At 31.5% G+C, this 21,312-nt stretch overlaps 1 non-coding gene across 1 annotated transcript; it reads right to left on the reverse strand.

The window, feature by feature from the left end:
• Positions 1–14,064: 14,064 nt before the first annotated feature.
• LOC132280635 (U6atac minor spliceosomal RNA) lies at positions 14,065–14,189 on the reverse strand. Its single transcript, XR_009471642.1, has one exon. It is a non-coding gene; the product is annotated as a U6atac minor spliceosomal RNA (small nuclear RNA).
• Positions 14,190–21,312: the final 7,123 nt, after the last annotated feature.

A 21,312-nucleotide genomic window follows, 5' to 3' on the forward strand; every position in this document is an offset into this window, starting at 1 on the left:
AGAAAAGACGGTGAAAGAGGGTAGTCACAACTTATGTTGAGCCACATAACTATTTTTGTCTTGTATCATGCTTGTTTTTGCTTTATTTCGTGATTATTTCTTGGTTCGTTACAATTTATCCTAACAAAACTTAAGGAAGCACACAACACACCCAAACCAATAAAATCACTAAATATCGAGAGTGGCTAGGCACAAAACAGCCCAGCCAATTAAATTTGAGGCGAAAGGAGAACCAAAAAATTAAGAGAATATCTCAGTTTAACTGAGTGCTATCCCCTTCACATAATAAATACATTCCAATTATAATTGTTGAAGTAAAATTTTGCACAAATGAATTCTTTTGTAGGAACCACTCGCCAGCCGAGTACCCTCCGATCAAATCAATTTTATGGGGTCTTTATATTAAAAAATATAAAGTGGATGAATTGCTAATGGAGATAAAAGAATAGACCAAGGATAGAGGAATCAAATTTAATAAACCTGAATATATTCATCGAAAGAGTGAAATCAAAAGGCTCAAGAATACTCCAGTAAAATTGAAGCTTTGGAAGAAGGGGGAGGGGTTGATAAGATTGTAGGGTTAAAAGAGAAACCGTGGTTGAAGGATTCAAGGAGATATGCAACCGTGGTTGGAAATGGAGGAAGGAGAGAGAGACCTCTTTGAATTACAAGTAGGGGTGCACACGGTTCGGATCTTTACGGTTCTTGTTGGAACCGGAACCAGAACCGAACTCAACGGTTCTTAAAAAATGGAACCAGAACCGAAACCGTAGACCGTGGAACCGAACCCTGAAACCATAGAACCGTTGACCAAGTTGACTTTTTCAATATTATTTTAATTTCCCTTAAAAAAAAATACAAATACAATAACAAAAATAAAAACATAAATAAAGACACAATATAAAAATATTACATCCCATAAATTTAGTTACTCCATTAGAATTACAAAAAAGTTATAAAAAAGTGAATCAACATTCAACAATCCAACATCATTCACTAATAGCGATATGAAATCTAATAGTCCATTATAAAGCATCATCAGCAACAGCAATGACTCCTCTATTGTAGCTGCTCACACAGAAAGCATCTTCCCCACCTTTTAAAAAAAGCCAAGAGTTACAGAATGCAGTGAATTTGAAACTAAAAATTGACATTTGGCAAACCAGTAGAAGCACTAAACTCAAATAGAGAGAACAATCAAGGGAAAGAGAGAACAAAACAAATCATGTGATCATTCAAAATCATAAATATATGTTTTATTTTTTTGACAAAACCACGAGGAGAAAAAATGTTCTAAGTTGGAAAATGATAGTGATACCCTAAATAATTTCAAATCCACATCCACAAATTGGAAAAGAAATTGAGGAAAAAATATATATATATATATATATATATATATATATATAGAAATGAATGCTCTAAAAATAAAAATAAATAAAAACAGAAATAAATCTAAACATTGTTACTCCTTTGAGGCCAAGTCTTGACATTAAAAAATGTAACTAAAATTTTCTAACATAAAGCATGATAATAATAATCATTTTATACCACTTGTTGAAAGACTTGGTAAATCATGTTTAAGAGGAAAAAAATAATAATAATAAAAAATAAAAAATAAAAAACCAAGTTTGATCCTTTTATCTAATTAAGAACCACGAAAGCCATTATAGCTCAAATGCATGTAAAAATACCCACTAAAACAAATTAAGTTACAGAAGTACAAAATCCTATCTCAAAATAACCACGTTGTTATGGATGATCAAGAAATATAAAGAAAATCTGTCAGATTTGAAATACTTACCTACCAAACTGAGACCGGAAGCCGAAGATCTATCAGATTTGAGAAGACAGAGACCAATCAGACCGAATCCACGAATCACTGAATTAGAGGCGAGTCGGCGCCGCGAGAGTCGCGAGTGTGATCTGAGAAGATGGAGACTTCTGAGTTCTGAGAAGATAGAGAGTAGAGACCAGTTGAGACTTGAGATAGTGAGAGGGCGAGAGGCTGAGAGCAGAGGAGAGCAGAGGAGGGGAAGGGAGGCGGAGGTGCGGAGTGAGTTTGAGAGGTTAGGTAAACTTAGGTTTAGGTTTTGATAGACAAAATTTGTGATTTTAATTTTTTATCCAATATCTGATAAATTAAATCCAATTGAATCAATCAATCAATGATTATTTGAGCACAGCCCACACTCCACAGCCAACAGCCCACTAGTGTGTATATATATATATATATATATATATATATATATGTTCGGATCTGGAACCAAACTGTGAGTTAAGAACCGGAACCGGTCTAAACCGTTCCTTATTTTAAGAACTGGAACTGGAACCGGGAGAATTTCGGTTCCAATTCCGGTTCTATGATTCTTTTGTGCACCTCTAATTATAAGTCTTTTGCGCACCCCTAATTATAAGTCTTTTGCCTGTACTATATGTAGGGGTTTTAAGGTAATTTTGTTTGAGTGAGAATGGGATTGGAGGCCCACAAATATTATTTTAGAGCGCTAATATCACTACCTAACAAAATAAGTAATATATAAGTATTTTAAAAAATATTATTACTAAATAAACTTAAAAATAATTTAATTATAGAAATTACTTATCATAATATATCATCAAACACTTAACAATTTTTTTATAACTATACAAAAGGTAGCAACGTCAAAAGAGCACTAAATATTAGACCCCAATCCTTGATGATTTTTTTTTTCACCTTTCTATTTCAAGAGAAATACGTAATTTTTTTTATTTTATTTACTAATGTACTTATTATGATATATCACCGAACACTTATTTGATAGTTATAGCTACAAAAGGACTTCTTTTAATCTATTAACAATGTCAAAAGACCTCTAAATATTAGAATGCAAACATTGATGAATTTTTTTTTCCCTTTCTATTTAAAAAAAATATATATATAAGTGGCTTTTTTACACGACTTTCTTACATATACGAAAAACATTTACTGATGAAGTTGGTCCAGTTGAAACAGGTTATTACCCATTTGGAATGAATCAAGAACATTCACTGATGAAGTTGGCATGTTGAAATGGGTTATTACCCATTTGGAATTAATTTGATCATATAAAGATAAAATAATTATTTTGAACTTTTAATATCTAAAACACGTTATCCAATTATATGATGAAATATGTACAGTAACAAGAGTAGAGATATATTTGCTAAAAGTTTTTGTACGTTTTTAAAGATGGTATTTGTGACTTTAATAATAATTCTTGATGTATGTGTAATTATTTTGTTTAAATCAATCATATTAAAAAATAAATATTTAAAATAGTTATTTTTTTATTTAAGAATTTTAACTCTATTTATATATAAAAAAATAAAATAAAATAATTTTTTTAAATATATATGGGCATCTACTAAGTTTTTAGAAGTGACGCAAAAAAAAGAACTTTGTAACTCAAGTACTAAATGAACTCACACATCCCTTGTATAGAAAACCAGCCTGGCACAATAAATGACTAGCTATGACAAATGTTTAAAGAATTAAGTTTTAGGACACGAACAATCTAGAACTTAGTTAAGCAACTTTGGCCGTTCTCTCACCTCTCTTTCTCTCTCCACGATACTTTCTTTGCACCGCCTTTTGGGTCTTCTCGTATGTTCGATCTGAGTATCAATCAAGGGTGATGAGGGGCATGGGAGTGTGTATTCCTCGCCCCGTCGAGGTTCTTTGTTCATCAGAGATAAAGTTGTCTTCATGGCAGTATTTGGATCATTTTCTTTGGTGTTTCCTTGTGCGAAGCGAGATGTTCAACCGAGGGTTTTATGTTTTGGAGGAATTGTTGACCAATCAATGCCAAATTTTCCTTTCAATCCGGGTATCGTTATAAGTTCTTGTGTTTTTATGTTAGTGTTAATTTTATCTTGGTGTGTTTTTGTGATACCCCTCAGATCCGAGACACGGGTTGATCAGGCCCAGGCTCGAGCCTGAGGGAATATCAAACAATTAATATTTTATAACGAACACGGAATACAAAATGAATTAAGAAATGAAATTAAAGCTGAAAGGAACTAAAAATAGAATTCGCAAAATAATATAATTATTAAAATCCATCAAACCCAACTCCAAAACTTCATCAGTTTACAACTCGGGAATCCATCTCTAGTGGACCCCTATTAAACATCCAAACGGAAGATAAAACAACTGTAATAAACATCCAGAAATAAAACTATGGAGAGAGCCCTACATCGTCGGAAGAGTGAAGACCTCTGCTCAGCACGAACACGTCTAAGCTTGGAACTGTCGTGTACCTGAAAAATAGAAGTGGGTCAGGCCCACGCGCAAGTTCTATACTACTACAATCCAAACAGAGGCCCGATACGCATGTACATCCTAAACAATTCAACAATAGCTAATAGTCCGTAAATATATATATAGTCACACTAAAGGACTCTCACTGGACTACAGGCCGGTCTCAACCTGAATAGAGGTAACATGCTAAAACGCACACGAAGTGGGCATGTGTACCTAAACCTAAACAGGGTACACCTCTAACCATCGTATCCAGCTATGCATTCCAATACATATACGCTCCCTAACCGTCGATCCTGAAACTCAAGCTCACATCGAGGTACCATAACAATATATTTAAAATCCATCCTGAATCCTAGTAGTGCCGCTCAACTAGTTGTTGCCATGACACTACAATCCATTAGATTTAACTTTTAGTTAATCCATTCATTAATCCAGAATAGGTAGGTTTTGGTATTTTGAAACCAAACCGTCCCTAGTATACCACCATCCCATACCGATGTATACTATCCAATCATCCAGCAATTGATAATATCGACAACTGAAGCGAATATCAACCAATTCCATATATCCAATAATTGATAACAACAGTAGTGATGTGAGCATCAATAAGTAGACTAAACATAGTCAGTACATACTGTTACACAAAATCCGATATAATACTAAGTTTAAATTTTAATAGTATTCCACATCCAGTAGTTGATATCACAGACATTTGGGGTAAATATCAACAAGGTCTATGCTCCAAAAATTGATACTAGCAGTACTAATGAAAGCATCAAAATAAACTTTAGCATATACATAGGCATGCTTAATCTCTAATGTTTCACAGACTCAGTAAAATCCACATCCAGCAGTTGATATCACAGACATTTAAAGTAACTATTAACAAGTCCATTCCTCTAACAGTTGATACTAATAGTATTAATGCAAGTATCAAGACAGAATTACAGTATGTATATATACATGCTTAATCCATGGTATTTCCCAGAATCCAGTAGTGCTAAGTTGTCTGAATCTTAATATTATTGAACACTAACTCTTCCAAAACAGATGTAATTCAGCAACTGATCATGATACATGGTGAAACATGTTCCAGTTATATTGTTCATTCCAGAATAATTACTAACATAACTGATGAAGCAATTTAAATCTTCTAGCTTTAAGCAGCGCGTTAATTTGTTTAAACCATCCACTGTCCAAGCTACCTAGGTATTTAGTTTATTAATACACCTCTTGGAACCTTAACACAGCCATGAGCCTCATTTAAACCTTCCACACTCAGACCTAAACTCATTCAAAAATCCCAGAAATCCCTCGGCTGCATGAAAAACCTACAGAGAACGAAAAGAAAACAAAATTCACCAAAGGAGACGTCTCCAAAAAGTGGAGCAGCCTCCTTTAGACCTTGGAGCCGGCTCCACTTTTTGGAGCCGCCTCCACCTAAAAAGGGAGCCGGCTCTCTCCAAGGGAGAGCCGGCTTTCTCCCTCTCTGTCTCGTCTCTTCGCCCTCTATCATCGTTTGTACGCCTTTGCTACCTCACGCCATGATTTCCGGAGACTGTAACCCACTCCCAGTACATCTCAGTTCGTGCCTAAGTCCAGTTAACATTACACACATTGCTTTAAACAGAGATTCATGCAAGCAAACAACAGGTTCTTAACAGTTTTACAAAGCGTGAAAACTTACAGACCAGTTCCGGTTTAAGCACAAACAAAGAATGTTTTAATTGATCTGATTAATCCTAAAATTGTTTAAGAATACAAAGAACACGAAACCTAAGGGAGAGAGTGAGGATAACACTTGCCTTGTTAAGATTTTTGTTAAAAATCTCCACGTTGTCTTCTACGATGTCCGACGATTCCTACTGCAAACTTCCTCCGTTCCTCATCTTTATTTCCACAGACGTGTTTTGGGTTTTGTTTTTTTTAAAAAAAAAACCCTAGTACAACATTATTACATCTATTTATAAGGTTACACAAACCTAAAGCTAGTTGAAGCCCTAATGTGAAACCTAATCGGCCAATTGAACAACCTAGGTTTAAAACATTGACGGCTATATAAACTATAACCCTAATGTAATACTATCTGTGTGCAACCTTCTATACTGACACGTTAAGATAGAATAAATAAGGAAATTGAATTAAATAACTTCAAGTAAAACAATTAAATAATTAACTTAAGCAATTAATTCAAATAAAGCAAATAATTCAAATAAAGCAATTAATCACAATTAAGTCAAATAATTCAAGCAACTAAACAATTAACCATTAAAAAATTAACTAAATAAAACAATAATCAAAGAATTTACAGAACACAATTAAACCAAGTAAAATATTAAATAAAACAATTAAACAAAATACCGAGACTATCATTTTGAAAATTAGGGGTATTACAGTTTTGCCTTTCAGATTTTTTGATTTGCCTCCCTTCTCTATCCGGGTTTGGATTCCTTGTAAACTTTAATTATTCGTGCAAATCATTCATCACAAATAAACAAGAATCCCAAATCTTAGAACTTTATTATTCTCACATACCTATAATGCATAAATAAATAGTTAGATATAAATACCTCGATCAATAATTGCAAATATTGTAAATATCAAGGCAAATGTCAAGATTCTTTATGCGAAACAAACAACGTGATAAATTGCAAGTCAGAGTGTGGAAACTGATTTCTCTCCCTTAGTCTTTTGTACACATAAATCATTATACGTGTTATTTCATTAGTGTACATAACTAATGGAAATATGCCTTTTTATAAAAGCAGAGAGAGAACCAGTTTTCCTTTTAGTAACTTTAATTCCACTTTCCATCAAAGTGAGGAATAAATAGGAAAATACTTCTCCAATAATTAATTACCAAAAAGGTAATTTATAATTTGACTAAATAATATAATATTAATCTGATATTTATTTTATTTAACTACCAAATAATAGAAGTAAATCACGTATCCAAATCATGTGGGCCACCAATATAAGAAAATATCTTACAGTCTCCTACTTAGCCCATATGATAACTTTTGTAGTGATTTAGTAAAATAGTCATTAGTGTGCACCATAAATCAGACTGACTCATTAAATTGGTAATCATAAATACCATGGTAAATAAACTACCAATGCGAGTCATGGTGGTTATATGTCCAAAAATGACACAATCTTTTCCATGTACCACAACACTAGTAACCTATTCAACATAGTCTATAAATAAGAAGTATCCATAATGATCTAACAATAATGTCTTTTGCAAGACTATTCATGTTACCATTTATTAAAGCAATACGTACATGTACATTAATTAATAGGAAATATCATAAACACATTTAATCAGCGCAAAATGTCAAATATATAAAAAGCACTGTTAAGCAATCCACAATTAAAAAATAATCATCATTGACTACATTCAAGACCCATTCTTTCAACATGTTTCATAAATGTCTTAGGTGCTAGTCCATTCGTTAATGGATTACAATCAGAAGTTGTGTGCTTATATGTTTAATAGACACTCGTTATTTCTAAACATTTTCTGTAATGATAAAGTATTTTAATTTTAGAATACCTATCATTTTTCATACAAGAAGGTTAACAATTGTTACACAAATTTTCAGCAATCTGAAAATGAAACCCATAATTCTAAGTCCTGAAATAAATTCTGCAACCATAAATTGTAACCCCAAAGTATGCTACAAATTAAAATTTAATAATAGACAAAGTAATAATAAATTACTTTACACTTTTTCATAATATTGTTCCTCCAGCCAAAAGGAACAAATAAACAATTGTGAATTAATAATTATACACATATTCATAAAAATGTCTTCCTAAGTGTGAATATATAATCTTTTATTCCCTACCAACTTGTATATACATTAAACTCCACAATATATGCATAAGGAATATTTTTCGTTTCTTTACCTTCTAACTAACTCATTCTTTAGGATTACATTAGATTGAATTTATCCCATTTTATGTATGGAGCAATACTGGTTGAATAATGTTCCATACCAAATCTTTTTAGAACTCTTTCAATATATACTTTCTGAGATAACTCAGGTGATCTATTCATATCACGTAACATACCTCATTCATATATTTCATTTCAAAGTTCTTAGAAATAACTTCTAGTTTCATATAATAAACTAATATCACTACTACCAAACAAAATATCATCAATATATATAAAATCAGAAATATAAACTTACTCCCACTAACCTTATAGTATATACACTGATGAACAGTATTTTACTTAAAACCAAAAGAAATAATGGTATCATTGAATTTAATATACCGTTGTCAGGAAACTTGTTTAAGTTCATATATTGACATCTTAAGTTTACAAACCATGTATTCTTTACTCTCTAATGTAAAGCCTTCAAGTTATTCCATATGGACTTCCTCTTTCTAAACTCCCATTCAGAAAATCAATCAAAATCAATTTTTTACAGATATACCACATAATCATCCGGAATAGCAGATCTCCTTTTTAAGATCGTCTTAATATTATTCCTTAAGGTTCTTTTACAATCTATTCATTGATGACAATCTAATCATGGAGTTGTTAATCATTCAATCATTCTTTATTGTTATACGATTCAACAACTGAAGGAACAATTTTTTCTTTAAAAGTTCTAGGTAAAGAGATTTGTACCCTAACTTCTGGAATGATCACATTCTTATTTTTATCACTCCCACTTATTTCACCATTCTCAATGAATCTGACATTACCGATTTCAATAATTATCGTATTATGTTTAGGATAATAAGACTTGTACCCTTTAAATTACTTAACATCCACAACATTATGGGTAACAAGGAATTACTTAACATACTCCTAACCATATCAATAAGAGTACGATTACACCTTTCAGCTACACGCTACTGTTGTGGCATGCCTAACATAGTGTATTGAGTACAAATGCCATGCATTTCAAGGAGTTTAGCAAACGGTTAGAATATTAACCCATTTTATCATACTTTCCATAATATTCACCACATTTATATGACCTTATGATTTTCACTTTTCTATCTAGTTGTTTTTCAACCTCATTTATGTATACTTCAAGGGTACCCATTGCTTGAGATTTTTTATGCAACAAATAGATATATACATAATGTAAAAAAATCAACTATAAAGGCAATAAAATACTTTTCTATACCAAAAGATGGAATATCAGAAGGTTTACAAATATCTGTATGAATAATTTCAAGAAATTCTGTATTTCTTGTAACTCATTTCTTTGTGTGTTTGGTTTGTTTACCCTTAATACAATCTACACACACCAAAATCAGTAAAGTTTAGATACAGAAGAATCACAACCTTTACTAATTTTTCTAATCTTTCATTAAATATTATCCAGTCTTTTATACCACAAAATAAATGAATTTTTATTAATTGAGTTACGCTTAATTCTAACATTATAATGCAAGATCAAAAGAGTTTTAATAAATAAACTATCAAATTTGAATTTACAGAATTCATCAATAATAATACCCTAACTCACAAATTAGAATTTCTTAAATAAACATCATTATCAAACTTAAAGGAAAAATTCTTAATATAAAGTTTTGAAATAAAATCAAATTTAAAGAAATTGAAAAAATATAAAGAGTTTAAAACAATTTAAATAAAATCCATTATCTAAGACTAAACAAAATATCTCAATGATTTCAAAATGGTTTCAACAAAACTTTTTCCCAATTCTCATAAATAAGAAATTCTCATTTGAATTTGTGATTTAGGCATAAGAAATCTTTACATCTATTAGAAATATAAATATTAGTACTTAAGTCAACCTATCATGTATTAGAAGGAATATCAATAAGTGATTCGAAATATACAAAATTTAAAAGACTTATCTTTCTTTTCGAATCATTCTTTATGTTTCATGTAATCTTTATAAAAATGTTCAATACATAAATGACACTTTTACATTATTACATTACTTCCTTTTAGTAAATTGACCTAAATCTTTTAATTTTAGTGGTTGCTCACTTAATGCCCTTTCAGGCTTATTTCCAAATTTCTTTCTAACTTCTTAAATCATGAGATGAACATAATGATTACCTGCTGCTTAAGCCTTATCTCCTCCTAAATTAACATAATAGTCAATTCTTACACTTTGTACTTGTCTTAATAGTGTTAATTCGAAATGACCCATACTGAGTAGACAAAAATTGAGAATAAATTGAATAAGAAAATTCTCATCCACAATCATCCATAAGGTTCTCAATTTTGTAGCAACATTAGTTATCTTAAGATGGTAAAAGTACCAACAAAAATGCATAGTAGTGATATAAATTAATAATTTCCGTTTTAGATATTTATCTACAATACGAAAACATTCTTTTAGACAAATATTCCTTACTACTATTACTATGGGGAACAATTATTCGCATAACCATAATACTAAATCTGCTCGATCTCTCCCAAGTTTTATGGAGTATCTTTTCTTCCTCACTGTCTTTATCAATAATAATAGTAGGTTTCTCAATTTAAAATGCTAAATTAAGATTTAGCACACCTAAATTTTGAACTTAACTTACTTATTCCATTATGAGAAGTTAATCCTATTGAGAATTAGAACAGATGTAGTATGCGAATTAAAGGCTGTAATAAAACAAACATAATAAGATAAAATGCTCACAACAAAAATACTTTGAGTTAACAACACATATGTATAACTTAAAAATATAAATACAATATATAACTATAGTATCCCTTTGGGTGGCAATTATAAAATACTAATAATGATACTTATATGTATTTATATGTATACCTTTATTAGGGATGCATTATTTAATTAAACAAATAAGTTACCTTTGAATATCCTATATCTACTTAATTAAAAAATACATACAACTCTTTAATTTTTATTTAATCACCTGAAAATCAATTCCCTTTGGGAAATTATTTCTCATAATTAAATAAACTCAATATTCATGAATATCACAAAAAATCATAAGTATCAATTATTCATGAAATATTGCAATTATGTCTAATATTAAAATTAATAATCATCATCTATTATGGTTAGGCTACTTTGGAAGCTACCAACCTTTACATAATATAAATATTAAATTAGGTAGTGACTAATTTATCATTAATTATATTTACTACTAAAATTAATATTTATCAATCATTATGGTTAGGCCACTTTGGTAGCTACTAACCCTCTTATAACATGAATATTTAATTAGTTAGTTACTAATTTATCATTAATTTACCCATTAAACATTAAACACGCATACTTATATTGATTGATCAAAGTTTAAACAACTTCATTCCCAAAAACTTAATAGTCCGAAATTTTTAAGAAAATATCATTTTTTATTTTATATGCATAGTAAAATATATTATTTTATTTCTGGACTCTAAAATCATAATTGAATCAATCCTAAATTGATTATTCATCATGTATGTAAGTATGGGTATAAAATAATAATTTATTTGCATGTCTAATAAGATCAAATATCTAGACTCACATATTATTTTAGAAATTCAGATTTCTAATTAAAGAAATTAATCTATAAAACTATTTAATCATGCAAATTACAAACTTAACTTACATAACCATTAACTTGACATATATGATTATTCTATAATTTCGTGTCAAGTACTAAATGTGACTCTGTCATTAACTTATATTAGACCATGCACGAAAATTAAGAATTAAATACATATATAGAATTCAATTATCAGGCAATTTAACGAGGCTAAAAAATCAATTTATGGAAATCAAAATATAAGCTTAGAAATCGATGCATGTAAACCAAAATAAATTCACCGATCCATTATACTAATCCATCATGCACCCACACTAATCATGAATCAATGCCCATATTTATGCATCTGCTTTTTTATATATGGAAACTATAATGTAAACTATGTATCATTATTCAACTTTCAATAATTTATTTAAGTTTGGAAATCGAGGCACATAATTTTGATTAATTGTTTGATGCCAATAAATTGATCAAAACATATCACGCATAAATAGTTTCATAAGAACGCTACTATATATGTATATATAAATGTCGAATCTAATAAATTAAATTATTTAATTTTAATTTAAACTTATGCAACATTAATGAAAAATAATGAGTTCATAAACCGTAAGCTCTGATACCACATATAAACTTTAATTATTCGTACAAATCATTAATCACAAATAAATATGAATATCAAATCTTAGAACTTTATTATTCTCACATACCTATAATGCATAAATAAATAGTTAGATATAAATATCTCAATCTATAATTGCAAATATCGTAAATATCAAGGCAAACGTCGAGATCCTTTATGCGAAACAAACAATATGATAAACTGCAAGTCAAAGTGTGGAAACTGATTTATCTCCCTTGGTCTTTTGCACACATAAATCATTATACGTGTTATTTCATTAGTGTACATAATTGATGGGAATATGCACTTTTACAAAAGCAAAAAGAGGATCAGTTTTACTTTTAGTAACTTTAATTCCACTTTCCATCAAAGTAGGGAATAAATAGGAAAACACTTCTCCAATAATTATTTACCAAAAAGGTAATTTATAATTTGACCAAATAATATAATATTAATCTGATATATATTTTATTTAACTACCAAATAATATAAGTAAATCACGTGTCTAAACCATGTGGGCCACAAATATAAAAAAAAAATATCTTACAGTCTCCCACTTGACCCATATGATAACTTCTGTAGCGGTTTAGTAAAATAGTCATTAGTGTGCACCATAGATCAGATTGACTCATTAAGTTGGTCATCATAAATACCATAGTAAATAAACTACCAATGCGAGTCATGGCGATTATATGTTCCTAAATGACATAGTCCCTTCCATGTACCACAACACTAGTAACCTATCAATATAGTTTATAAATGAGAAGTATCAATAATGATCTAACAATAATGTCTTTTCTAAGACTATTCCTACTACCATTTATCAAAGCAATACATACATGTAATTAATTAATAGAAAATATCATAAACACATTTAATCAGCGCAAAATGTCAAATATATATAAGCATTGTTAAGCAATCCACAATTAAAAAATAATCATTATTGACTACATTCAAGACCCACTCTTTCAACATGTTAGTCACAGCGAATTTTCATTTTTATTTAAGTTGGAAAATGATACTTGTATCTGCCATTCTAGTCTAATTGTTGGGCTCAAGTATCATTTGCCTTTATCCATTTGTCTTGATGTCAAATATTTTTGTTGAAAAATATTTTCTTTATTTAGGTAAAATATTTATTTTTATTTTTACTTTTTTAGTGTTTGGTAAACGTTTAGATCAAGGTTAAAGACGAGTCCATCAAACGGGACTTGTAAAATATCTTGTCGAAAATTGATACATAAGTTATTTTTGTTAACTTTTAATAGTATTTTTTTTCTTCCTAAATATTTATAGACTACAAAAGTAGTAAAACACAAGAAAATCAAATATATATATATATATATATATTTTATATCCAAACAAATTGAGCCTAAATGTTATAAAAAGGGATCCATGTGAATCTCGTTCTATAACATGAAATGGCTGAGATGTTTTTGGCCTGCATTTGGGCCAGAATATTATTAAAATTTGAGAACTGACCCATTAAACCAAACAAATCAATTAACCAACCCATGCAGTGACTTATTGGGATCAGGGACGGAGGGAGTGTAGGCAGATTTTCTCCCTCCCTTGCATTCTTTTCAAATCTTCTTATATTTTGCTCCAAATATCTAAAGTGCCCCCATCAAATTTTTTTCCTTTTGTTTTTTTTCGGTAAATAAAAGTTGGGTTAGAGATCCACCGAAGTGGGTAGCCTTAACCGGATGTGTTAACAGGTAAGCCTGAAGGCTGTTCCCGTCCCTGCTAGGGGAGATGCCAATCATCTCTCCTGTGCCCCATGAATTTTCTCTTCCTCATATTCAATATTTGTTTTCTTATATCTCTTTTCTTTTTCTTTTTTTCCGCTAGGATCTCAAAATTTTCTAGAAGAGTTTCAATTTCCTAAAAGAATGATACGTAGTACATAACTTTTTACATGTAAAGAAAAATTTCACTTATCAAATTTGTTTAGTCTTGTATTTAGATATATATATACTTGTATATATATATATATATATATATATATATATATATATATATATATATTGACAGTAATAACGTCAGACCTCTTAAAACATTTCAGAATAGATAATTATCATTTAAAATTAATTAATTAAACATATAAAAATAATAATATTGATCATATAAAATAAGTTAATTATTTTGTATTTAAATATCTTAAGAAACACGGACCAATTCGAGTCCAACAAGGACAAGAAGTTTGCAAATAAAGAAAGAAAGACAGTGAATTGAACATGATTTATACTTTCAGTATATGAATCATTAAAATTAATCATCGGTACTTACTTGTGCAAGAGGGTTTTTGTTCAGAGAGACGGAGGATGGCTGGGTAGCAGAGAGAGAGATGATCGCTATGGTTAAAAGGATTTATAGCACAAAAATTAGATGTTTTGTTTCATATTGAATTCAGATAGAAAAGTAATTGGTGGAGTGTTAGTACCACCTAATAATTTAAGTTCTTTGGTCATGAAGCATCAGATTCTTTTTCAAGCGAAAATTTATCCTTTTTATTTTTTAGGGTTAAGTGCATTAAACCCCCCTCAATTATAAGCCAATTGCAAGAAACCCCCCTAAACTAAAAAATACTCCCTAAACTAAAAGAATGTTGCATTTAACCCCAAGGTGTTAAACAACCGTTAACTAAAAACTAAAATTACCATTTTGCCCATTATACATATCCAACTTTAGTTGATGTGGCCTTTGTAATCTCCATATCCAATGAAAATTTGACAAGTCATCCTATCATTAATAATTTTACTGTGGACAAAAAAAAATGAGAAATGATAAAATACATTTAATCACCGGACTTTAAAATTGACCCACGTGAAAAGCTGAAGTGGCCTAGATGCACAACACTATTTCTCTTCCTTCTTAGTTCATTCTCTCCCTTCCATCTTTGCACATGGCAGCAGTGTGGGGGAGTTAACATCCGGCACAAGCTTTATGGGATATCTGGGTCTTTAACATATATAAATCTCCTTTTCACGAACCTCTCCAAATCTCCCAAACACAAGGCAGATCGCTGCCGGAATCTATGGAGGCCAACCCTTGCCGCCGACAAAGCAGCCCTCATCCTTCTTAGCTCTATCGTTCGCGGCCGCACCCTCTAGTGGAACTGATCCGATCCAAACCCATGTTCATGGTCAGGCGGCTACTGCGAAATCTTGTGAAGCTTTGTCCTGATAATCCTACAACTTATATACTGCTATCAAATGTGTTGGCAACTTGGGGTTAGCCGCAAGACCCAATCGTAAAAGCTACAGATTCAGTCACAAAAGCCCCAAAAATCTGTTGTAGCCGATCACCAAACCAATCCAATCGCAACTGCCCAAAAAATACGCGTTATTCTTTCAATCAATTCCCCTCCAAACACTGACCTTTGCAACAAATGATTTTTGTTGAATGATTTTTCACCTTTTCGTCATTCTCGTCAGTGACGGAGTTCGACGTTAAAGAGAAAAAAGAAGAAGAGAGAGGTGGATTGGAGAGAGATAGGGGTGGTAATGGGTGTGGACGGTGGATGTGGTTGTCAAGGAAGAAGAATCTTTGTGAGGGTGAGAGAGCGGTGGCAGTGGCGGCTGCGGCAGGTGGTGACGGTGGCAGCCATGGACTGGCGGTGGTGGTGATGGTCATGATGAACAGCGAAGGTGGTTGGAGAGAGAGGGTGGACGCGCGTGTATATATATATATACTCGTATATATAATATTCATTTAATTATAAGGTTATTTTTGTCTTTCTGAATATTTGCCAAGTCACGTGACAAACTTGCCTTTCTTTCCGTTAGATTTCAATCGGCCAACTAACATTTTGCAGCAAACTGAATAGTTCAGGGGGTTAAGTATCTTTTTAATAGTTCAGGGGGGGTTTTTTGAGAAGGAAAAAATTGTTCGGGGAGGTTTAATGCAATTAACCCTATTTTTTATAAATACAATCGCATCCATTGTTTTTATAAAGTTGTTACAGTATTATATATCAAAGTAACATTATATATATTAAAGAATATTATTATAAAAGGGAAGATACTCCAGCACTCCCCTAATATTTTTATTAAATTTAAATGACTGAAAAGCCCCCTTCTTGCTCTCTCTCTCTCTCTCTCTCTTCTCTCCTCTCTAATCATTTCCACCCCCTACAAACCCTAAAGACATTCCTCTCCTTTACAAACACTAAAATTTCATCTTCTCATGGCCTCCAAAACCAATTACAACTGAATAAAATTGGTGACACAACCATTACAATCACCTTATCAAAGGAACAGAACTTGTTCTACTCATCATTGATATGAATTTCACGCAATTTGTAAATTGAAGCTCGATTTGAATGGCAATTGGTAACATCATGATGGAATTAATTGTAAATGAAATTCACAATTTGAAATTTCAACTCTATGTTCAGTAACTTTGTCCTTTGATTTGCCAGCAAATCTTTCTACTCTTCTATGATAATTGATTTTATATTTCATTTTTTTTAATAGGTTTCTAAAATAATAAATTAAAAAACAGTGGTTGACAAATGGCAATGGAGGAAGGGGAGAGAGACCCCTTTTAATTATACCTCTTTTGCATGTAATATATGTAGGGGTTTTATTGTAATTTTGCTTGAGTGAGAATGGGATTCCCGCGCCTCCAAATATTATATTAGAGCGCGAATATCACTACCCAAAAAAATAAGTAATATAAGTATTTAAAAAATATTATTACTAAATAAATTTAAATATAATTTAATTATAGAAATTACTTATCATAATATATCACCAAACACTTACAATTTTTTATTAGAGCCCAATCCTTGATGAATTTTTTTTTTCCCCTTTCTATTTTAAGAAAAATAGATGACTTTCTTACATGTAAAAACAACATTCACTGATGCACTTATTATAGTATGTTACAAAACACTTAAACAATTTTTTGATAGTTGTAGTTACAAAAGGATTTTCTTTTAATTTAATGGCAATGTCAAAAGAGCCCTAAATATTAGGACCCGGATGAATTTTTTTTTTTTTTTCCCTTTCTATTTCAAGAAAAAGTACGTTACTTTCTTACCTGTATGAAGAGCATTCACCTATGAAGCACGGACAAGCCCAAAAAGGGTGCCGTGTCGGTGTCGGACATGTGTGTTGAAACGGGTTATTATTACCTGACATATGTACCGTACAGTAACAAGAGTAGGGTTATAATATCCACTTCAGATATGGTCGAGCGGTTTCCTCACTGAATTTTAGAACTTAGTAAGCCCAAGATCTAGGGTTCGAGTCCCATTGAGTATTGTTTGTGATTAGCTTCTACTGCCTCTGCAGTGACTTACCATATCCGGATAGGAAGGTGCTCTTTTTGGTCCTCAAAGATTAGTCGGGTTATTAAAGATTTTAAGGGTTCGTGTCATCCTGAACACCGGATTAACTAAAAATATATATAGTAGGGTTATAATTGCTTTATGTACTTTTCCTAGAAGTTTCCTATTTTGTGTTACTTTAATGTATATCTTTACAAAAGTGGCGAATTAGAGTCCAACAAGGACCAGGAGAACCGAGTTTGCAAAATAAAGACCGAGAGGCGGTGAATATGCGGAACTTATCTCAAAATCAGGTCTGCTTACGCTACACGCTTTCTAATTTCTATTATATATATATATATATATATATATATATATATATCCTTAAAATTAGGTCATCACTACTTACTTGTGGGAGAGGTTTTTCGTTTACACAGAGAGATGATGGATGTTCTTGAAGAAACGATTTATGGCCAAGCCGTTCGTGTGTTCGAGTGGAAGGAGGAGGAGCACTACTTTTCCAGCGATCTTGAGGTTTCGGAATCCGTCGTATTATTTATGATCCGTGCATACGTTGGTACTGGTGTTGAGGAAGTCACTGAATTCCCAGATAAGAAAGACTGTGTCTTCACATTCAATCGCGAGGACTTAGATTCCTTACAATTATTGCTCCATCGGTCGATTCTGTCCGAACAAATTTTCTTGAAAGATAGTAATGCTGGTGCTCTATCAGATGCTATCTTTATGTCCCTTAATAGTAAATTTCAGTTTTTCACTTCGAAAAAGTCATCTAAGATCGTCATTGTTGCAGATGTTTTTGTTGAGAGATTTGTTGACAACAGTAGTGATCAAGAAAACACAATTAATTCTTGTTTGAGTGACGAAGATGAAGAAGAAGAAGCCGAGGACACGGATATAAATGTTGATGATGATGAACAAGGAAGTGATCATCAGGATGAGGACTTGATGGATGATGGTCATAACGTGGCGGAGTTAGAAATTAGGGGTGGGTATTTGGATATTCTAGAAACTTTAAGGTGGTGTCTACCTATTGAACCAATTGGGACCCATGAACCATGGCAAGTTCTAAAAGAATTCGAGGCAACGGTGAAGATCAACAGGTTGACGGATGGTGATAGATTAGTAGCTGCAGATAAGTGTCCGGTATGTCTTCAAGATTTCTTTGCAGGGGCAGATGTCGCAACAATGCCATGTTTGCATGTATTCCATGTCGATTGCATCTCCAAGTGGTTGTCAAACAATACTTCCTGTCCAATGTGTAGATCAATTTGCGCTACGAAAGTTCCTCTATAATAATTAGTTTTGCCTTTTAAATGTTTCCTTCAATGTACTGACAGTAATGTCATGCCCCCTCTTAATTCATTTTGTGTTTCAAGGGTGCCATTTTGGTTCTAAGGTCCATCTTGTCTTTTGTTTGTTATATATACACACTACTACTCCTTCCGTTTTCGTAATCCGAATGTGTTCTTTTTAAAAAATTTAATTTTAATTTTTATTATATTAGTAGTGAATAAATTACTAGATTTATCTCTAATGATTCATATTAATGAGATGGTTTATTTTATACAAGAAGGTTAAATTGGAAATATTATAAAAGTAATTTATTGACTTTTCAAATGAAACACTTGTTTTAGGAGAGAGAAAAAAATGAAATTTCTTTTTCTAAACTTTTCTAACACAATTAATACAAATTAATCAGTCTTTTCTGACTCCTATGGTGGATTTCTAAGGTAAAACTTATAGTTGTGAAATATAAAGAAGTAATAAATAAATGTCCAGTTTTAACATAACATTGAGATGTGGAACACGAGAAGAGACAGGGGCTCAATCAGATCTCGTGATCTTACACCCAAAAATAAAAAATAATAAAAATCGCCTTTTATTAATTTGCATCTCTCTCTAATGAGGTTCTTAGTTTCATTCTAATGAGGTGATTAATTTTGGATTGGTACTTGTATCTTTGTATTCATTGTGCGAAAATAGAATTGAGAAAGACATGAAAAATAAAAAAAAAGAAAAAAAAAAAGAAAAGAAGAGATGCAATTTGTTCGTGCCAAATGTCTAGGTAGGTTCATCTAAATGAAATAATCATCAACATCATTGAAGTTATGTTTGACAGTTATAGAATTAAAATTTTGAAATTGAAATCAATGGAATTGAAAAAAATAATTCAAAAAATTGAGTCAATTTTTTTTATTTTATTTTAAAATTCTATCAATTTCAATACTCAGCCAAACACAACATGAATAACTCTAGGCCAAATGATACGCACAGAAGGTTAGGTAGTGGCAAACTTGTGGTGTTCAATCGATAGATTTTTGTACAGATTTTTTTTTAGAATTATTTTATGCCTTTAAATATAAATATGTTATTTTGTTAATTATATACGAAGTATAAAAAAAATAAAATGATTTGTAAGTTGGGTTTATTTGGTTAGTCTTTTGTTCATTCTTGAAAACTACCGGACGGCCACGTTATCGGTGACTGAAATTAAACTTCGAAGGCGTAACATAGCTTGGGGCATGAGGCGGCGGTCGGCGACGGCAATGACTACGGTTACATTCGCGGCGTCGATTATATAAACTGTAAATTGCTTGACTACACTTGCTGTAATTTTGGGTATTTAATCTTTCTCTGCTTTTTATTTTTATTTTTTTAAATTTCTTAACCCAAATATGGAAACCCAGTTTTAGGTAGTAAGTAATTGATGTTTGTGTTAGAACTGTCGATGAAGTATATGTATCTCAGTGATGTTCATAGTGTAGACGTACATATGGTACTTATATGCCACTCTCACCTCTATGATCGAAAGAGAATTACCCATTTGTCTCCAAAATTTGAACTCTTTAGTGAATGATAACTGTTCGATAAAATGCCTCAATTAATTTATCAGGTTTTGGAATTACTGTTGCAAGGCTATATTGTGATTTTAGTTTCATTTACAATTATCTCTGATTTTTTTTTTTTTTGTTTTTGTGGGTCTCTAAATAGATAATTTGACCAACCATGTACTATCCAACTGTCCAGAAACTAGGAAGAATAAATCTGTTTTGTTGAGCAAGCCTGCCATTGAAAGAAATTCTTTGACCTTCTTTTTCATGTACCATAGAGTTTTCTAGTTCGCATTTCAATTATTTAAATGGAGTATTGTCATTTTTTCCACTCAAGCATGGTTTGTGATGATGTAAGAGTTTATATATTGGTATTATTTATCCTGAAAACTACATTGCTCTGCTTTAATGTTTAATCTGTAATTACGAATGGCTTGTTTTAAGTAGTAGAGCTGCCTTGACGGACATCATTGGATGGTGTTCAATGGTATAAAACTTGGGATCAAGGGGGATTAAGGTTCTTATATTGTTTGGCCAAAACAAGATGCTTGAACTGTAAATGACTCAAAAAAAGCTGAGTATTGAAAGCTATTGGCTGCTTTAATTTTCAGCCGAAAGTAAACAGCATGAAGTGAAGAAGGCATTCCTTACATCCTAATCGTCTATAATCTATGGGTTGATATTTAATAGCGGACTTCAGTTACTTCAGTCTCTGGAACCTCTATAAATGGAGCATTTTTGCAGGGTTTTTACACTCTCATTAGCGTTGTTCACTGACTTG

The sequence above is a fragment of the Cornus florida genome, unplaced genomic scaffold (assembly GCF_030987335.1).
Source record: "Cornus florida cultivar Cherokee Brave unplaced genomic scaffold, ASM3098733v1 CherokeeBrave_3.0.0_Hap2_Chr10, whole genome shotgun sequence".
Taxonomy (NCBI): domain Eukaryota; kingdom Viridiplantae; phylum Streptophyta; class Magnoliopsida; order Cornales; family Cornaceae; genus Cornus; species Cornus florida.